The sequence below is a fragment of the Dipodomys ordii genome, unplaced genomic scaffold (genome assembly GCF_000151885.1).
Source record: "Dipodomys ordii isolate 6190 unplaced genomic scaffold, Dord_2.0 Scaffold5, whole genome shotgun sequence".
Taxonomy (NCBI): domain Eukaryota; kingdom Metazoa; phylum Chordata; class Mammalia; order Rodentia; family Heteromyidae; genus Dipodomys; species Dipodomys ordii.
This window is the reverse complement of record NW_012267221.1, coordinates 22,979,794-22,986,069: the sequence shown is the minus strand read 5'-3', so window position 1 is coordinate 22,986,069 and position 6,276 is coordinate 22,979,794. Positions and strand designations below refer to the sequence as shown.

General features: G+C 43.8%; 1 protein-coding gene across 3 annotated transcripts in view; it reads right to left on the bottom strand.

Annotated features, from left to right (window-relative positions):
* Positions 1-6,276, bottom strand: part of Rapgef4 (Rap guanine nucleotide exchange factor (GEF) 4) — a 270,298-nt gene that overhangs the window by 72,749 nt on the left and 191,273 nt on the right. The gene's annotated exons all lie outside the window — the stretch shown is intronic.

The following is a 6,276-nucleotide window of genomic DNA, read 5'->3' as shown; positions in this document are numbered from 1 at the left end:
GCAATGTCATTCTTTCTGATGGAAGCATAGAATTCCATTGTGTATATATACCACATTTTCTTGATCCATTCATCTACTGAGGGGCGTCTGGGTTGGTTCCAGATCTTAGCTATGGTAAATAATGCTGATTTGCATTTCTTTTATGGCTAGGGAGGTTGAGCATTTCTTCATGTGTCTATTGGCCATTCTTATTTCCTCTTCAGAGAAGCTCCTCTTTAAGTCTTTAGCCCAGTTATTTACTGGGCAGTTGTTTTTTTTTGAGGATTTGTTGTTGGGGGATTTAATTTTTTGAGTTCCAGGTATATTTTAGATGTGAGACCTTTGAGACCCTTGTCCATTGTATGGCTAGTGAAGATCTCCCAATCCATGGGCTTTTTATTCATCTTGCTAGCTATGTCCTTTGCCATGCAGAAGCTCTGCAGCTTCATGCAATCCCATTGTCCAACCTTTCTTTCATTTGTTGTGATTCTGGGTCTCATTTAAGAAAATTTCGGCCTGTGCCAAGGAGACCTAGGGTTTCTCCTATTCCTTCCTTAATGTTTTCAGGGTATCTGCTTTGACTTTGAGGTCTTTGATTCATTTGGAGTTGATTCTGGTGCAGGGTGATATATAAGGATCTAGTTTTCTACAGGTGATTGACCAATTTTGCCAGCAAAATTGGCTGTCTTTCTTCCATTTTATTTTATTTTTATTGTGAAAATACTGTACAGAGGGGTTGCAATTACATGGGCAAGATAATGAGTATGTTTCTTATCAAGCATAGTAGCCTCCTCCTTTGTTTCCCCTTCCCATCCCTTCCCATCCTCCCCCCACCCCCCACCGAATCCTCCTCCCCCTCCCTAGATTTTTAGCTCCCTATTAGCACCTAAGATTAGGTGGCTATAGGTCTGTGGATTCATTTCTGGGTTTTCAATTCTATTCTATTGGTCCTGAGGTCTCTTCTTGTGCCAGTACCAAGCTGTTTTGATTACTATGGCTTTGTAGTAGAGTTTGAAATTTGGTATTGATATTCCTCCAGCACTGTTCTTTCTGTTAAGGATCATTTTTGCTATTCAGGGTCTTTTATTGTTCCATATGAATTTTTGGATTGCCTCTTCTATTTCCTTGAAGAATGAGGTTGTAATATTGATAGGTATCACGTTGAATTTGGGAAGTATTGCCATTTTCACAATGTTGATCCTTCCAATCCAGGAGCATGGGAGGTTTTTCCACTTTCTAAGTTCTGCTTTGATTTCCCTTTGAGTGGTTTTTTTTTAATGGGGGAGGGTGGTATTAGTTTTGGAGCTTAAACTCAGGTCCGAGGTTCTGCCCATGAGGTTTTGTGTTCAAAGCTAACACTCTACCATTTGAACCACAGCTCCACTTCTGTTTTTTTTTTTTTGGGGGGGGAGTGGTTGGTAGTTTACTGAGAGTCTCACATACTTTCTTCCCAGGATGGATTTGAATTGCAATCCTCAGATCTCAGCTTCCAGAGAAACTAGGATTATAGTCACGAGCCACTGGACTCTAGCTTATGGACTTAAAAAAAAATTACTGTCTCTAGAATCTATAAAGCTCACCATATTAAAAATGATTATATTCCATCCAAGATATGAGACGTCTCTCCAGAAGTGTTCCCTTGTCCCCACGCAAAGCGCGCTCTCTCTCTTTTGCTATACCAGTACTACGGGGGTTTGAACTCAAGGCTGGTGTTCTACCACCTGAGCTTTGGCTTTTTGTTGGCTTATTGGAGATGAGAGTCTCACAGACTTTGCTGCCTGGGCTGGCTTTGAACTGTTATCCTCAGATCTGTCTTCTTAGTAGCTAAGATCATAGGCATGGGCCCCCAGCACCTGGCATATATAAGATTCTTTAAAACCAGGTAATGATTTAATTTTCCGTATTCTTCTGTTTTTTCTCTCATCACATTTTGTTCCCTGACAGCCATGTTCTTTGCTTAAGCCATTTGGGAATCTCTCCATTTCTCAAATGGCCACATCTGCACACACACTTGCGGGGCACCCTTACATTCATCGGCCAGTCAGAGAGACCGTCCTTCCACTGGGGACTCATGAGATGCTATGGAGAAACCATGATGACTCTTTGAAAGAGAATGGAGCCAGGTCTAAAACCAAGTTAGCTTCTGGGTCTTACACAACATTCAATATGACAAGGAAAAAAAAAGAGAAAACCACAACAGCAACACAAAAACAACCATGGGTCTGAGATGCCCAACATTGTCATTTGGCAATCTACTCAGGTAGCAAAGAACTCCCTGCTGTGTGTGAATGAGGAGAGAGAAATCTGGACTGCGAAGTATGAAGAGATTTACTTCAAAAACAAAACAAAAACGGAGTCTAAATAGAATTCACGACACCATAAAAATCTTCATGAGAAGTTCACCTGGAGTCAGGACCCAGGTCTCCACATTTCAGCAGGACTGACAGCTGTCCATTTCAGAAAAGAAGCCAGATGGAGCAAAAGTCAGTGTGGCCAACCCTTGCCCACCAAAGAGAAGCAAAACATGACCTCCTTTCCCTGCTATGTGGGGCTGCCTTTGCAGCAGGAAAAAGAGCCACCAGCCTGACCTGTCCAGCTACTGAGCCATCTACCATCTTAGGAAAGCTCGCCTCTCTCCTCTCCACTCTCTTCACACTCAGGTGTCCCCTTGGTTGTACCCCCACTCCTCAAAGAGCACTTGGGGACATCTGACACTGAGCATTCCCTACTGTAAGCACTGAACAAAGTCACGTTTTTAAAGTAGGTTTCTCGTGGCAAAGTCTGGCATTAAGTACTTTTCAGGCTTTGATCTTTGTAGTGGGGGTGGTGACAGAAAAAAAAAAACTGGACAAGAGACCCTTCAAATCAGTCCCCATTCTGTTCCAATGAAAGGTCCCAAGGGCTGAAGGCAATTTGGCTTTCAAGAGGAAAGGGAACACAGCCTGAGCAGGAGGAGATAGCTCGCAAGCACCTTCCTAAGCGGTACCCATGAGGCTGGGGAAGTGAATGGACTCTGGCTGCTCTGAGTGGCAGCCTGTGAATGTACCTGGTCTTTACTTGTCCTTCTGCAGATGTCACAGGGAGAGGTATTAGGCGTCCCTGCTTCTTTACAAATCGGCGTGGTGCCACATTGATGTGGATTTGTCAGACCCCGCTGGGGAAAGGCCTAGTTTCCGCAGGGGATGCATTCCAGCGGCAATGTCTACTTACAGACAAGATAATAAACGGGGACAGATGGGGAAGCAGTTTATACATTAAAGGATAGGAGGGCTCAGGTGAGATTGGAAGCTACTGGTAAATACCGCTTTATCAAGGAATTTATCAAGGTCAGAAACACAGCTACTCAGTTACAGGAACATGGACAAAATGAGGGATTCGTCCAGCAACAACACAACACATGCATGGCCAGGGGTGAAGTGCACAAGTGAGAAAGGAAATCACCAGGTTCTTATAGACCTCACACCTAGAGGACCCTGGTATATGGTGAAAATACCCAGAAAGGCCAGTGTGGTAAATATCTGAGTATGCCATGGTTAAGCTTCAACCTTTTTTTTTTTTTTTTTTGTCGGTCGTGGGGCCTGAACTCTGGGTCTGGGCACCATCCCTGAGCTCTTCAGCTCAAGGTTAGCGTTCTACCACTTGAGACACAGTGCCACTTCTGCTTTTTCTGCTTATGTGGTGCTGAGGAGTCGAACCCAGGGCCTCATGAATGCAAGACAAGCATTCTTACCACTGAACCACCTTCCCAGTCCCTTAAACTTCAATCTTAAAATGTTTTAGTTACTTTTTGAGGGGTTGCTTCCCTTTGGGATTTGACTGCTAGGCCTCTGGCTCTTGTTCAGCTTTTTTTACTCACAACGGACACACTACCACTGGAGCCATACCTCCACTTCCTCTACTGGCTTATTTCTAGCTAATTAAAAGAGTCTTTTAGATTTGTCTGCTGAGGTGGGCTTCTAACTGTGATCCTCAGATGTCAGCCTCCTGAGTAGTTAGGGAACATTGGCACTCACTGGGGTACTTTATTTTTCATGCAAGACTTCACCTCAACCTGTTTGACCCTTGTATTTGTAAGACATTTCTTAAATTTGGATCATTTTCAAATGCTTTTTTTTGTGCTAGTACTGGGAATTGAACTCAGAGCCTCATGCTTTCACTTGGCTTTTTGGCTCAAGGCTAGAGCTCTACCAATTGAGCCATACCTCCACGACCAGCTTTATGCTGATTGACTGGAAATAAGAGTATGTCAGACTCACTTTGCCTGGGCTAGCTTTGAAATGCAACCCTCAGATCTCAGTTTCCTGAGTAGCTGGAATTATAAGCATGAGCCATCAGCACTGGGCTGCATTTTCAAACACTTTCTGACCTTCTAGAGATCTTGCCTCTCCCACTTCTTTTAAAGGAAAGTGAGATATGTCATAAACATTTTTCTTGGTGGGCGCTGGTGGCTCACACCTGTCATCCTCGCTACTCAGGAGGCTGAGATCTGAGGATCATGATTCAGAGCCAGCCTGGGCAGAAAAGTCTGTTCCACTCTTATCCCCAATAAACCACCAGAAAACCAGAAGTGGCTCTGTGGCTCAAAGTGGTAGAGCACTTGCCCTGAGCTGAAGAGCTCAGGGACAGAGCCCAGAGTTCAAGTCCCATGACCAACCAAAAAAAAATCCTTTTCTTCACCTCCCAAGACTGTCAGGGGCAGTCTAGAAGCCCGTGACTAGCGCTAGAGGGAGGTCCTGTACAGCTCTGCCTGTGGGGTTCTTTAGCCTAGACAAGGGAATGTCAGTTTATTAATTGCCCCTAGGAAATTGCTAGTTCTGACACAAAGCCTGTATGCATAGGGGAAGGGGGTGTTGGCTTCTTTGTGAAATTTAGAAATAAATAGGGCCTATAACTACAATAAAGGAGAAAGGTCTTATAAATGTTTATGAGACGTGAAGTCCTCCTCATAGAACTTGCAGGAGGGGTTCCAGAACTCTCTGCACCTGACTGTTTTTAGGGCAATAGGTGTGTTCATGTTTAGGCAACAAATATGCCTGGCATTCTTCCCACAAAAATGTTTTACTAGTACACACCAGAAATTTAATGTTAAACTTCTTAATAGGTGCACCTGTAAATGTTTTCCTTGGAAATACCTAAACAGCAAGTAGAGAAGAATAAACTAATTTGGAAGGAGTCAGGAAAGTACAGCTTGTACTCTGCCTCTGAGTATGAGGCACACATGTGGCACAAAAAATGTAAACTTTTTTGGGGGCTGGGAAGGTGGCTCAGTGGTAGAGCGCTTGTCTTGCAAGCCTGAGGCCCTGGGTTCAATTCCTTAGCATCATATAAGTAAAAAGAAAAAAGCCAGAAGTGGCACTGTGGCTCAAGTGGTAGCAGGCTAGCCTTGAGCTGAAGAGCTGAGGGACAGCGCCCAGGCCCAGAGTTCAGGCCCCACGACCGGATCCCCCCCCGCAAAAAAAAATGTAAACTTTTTAAGAAGGTGCCATGTGGAGGCATTACTACTTATTCCCTGCTATCCGGTTTTAATCAGCAACAGGTTGATTTCATTTTTGTTGTTAATTTCACTGCTTATTCACTAAATACACCAGAATGGACAAACCCAGGTAGCCTTATAGAGAAAGAATACTGTCAACAAAAGAAAGAAAAGTAGAAGGAAAGCAATTGGCATCTGCTCAGCTCAATTTCTTCTTCTGTCCACAGCAGGCTACCAAACTAGCCCTACTTAGTTCATGGAGTTATTTAGCCATTCAAAGAGGTGACAGATGTGAAACTAGTTTCCATTATTCCCACAACTCACTATGTATGAGCAGAATATCCATGTCCCTCATAAACAGGAAGTCCTATTTGGTAATTATTTATTGAGTAGATGATATACTTCTATCCCATCTCTCTCTCTCTCTCTCTCTCTCTCTCTATATATATATATATATATATATATATATGTAATTTTTTCCCACCCTGGTCCTGAGTCTGAGTCCCATCCCTGAGCTTCTTCTGCTCAAGGCCAGTTGGGCCTGGCATTTTCTGAGTAATTTATTGGAAATAAGAGTCTCATGGACTTTCCTGCCTAGGCTGGCTCTGAACCACAATCCTTAGTTCTCAACCTTGTAAGTAACTAGGATTATAGGCATGAGCCACCAGCACCTGACTGAGAGTTATAATTTGGAGGGGAGGGGTCTGGTCATGGGGCTGAGCTCTGGGCCTGGGCGTTGTCCCTCAGCTCTTCAGCTCAAGGCTAGTGCTCTACCACTTGAGCCACAGCACCACTTCCGGCTTTTTTCTTTTTGCTTATGTGGT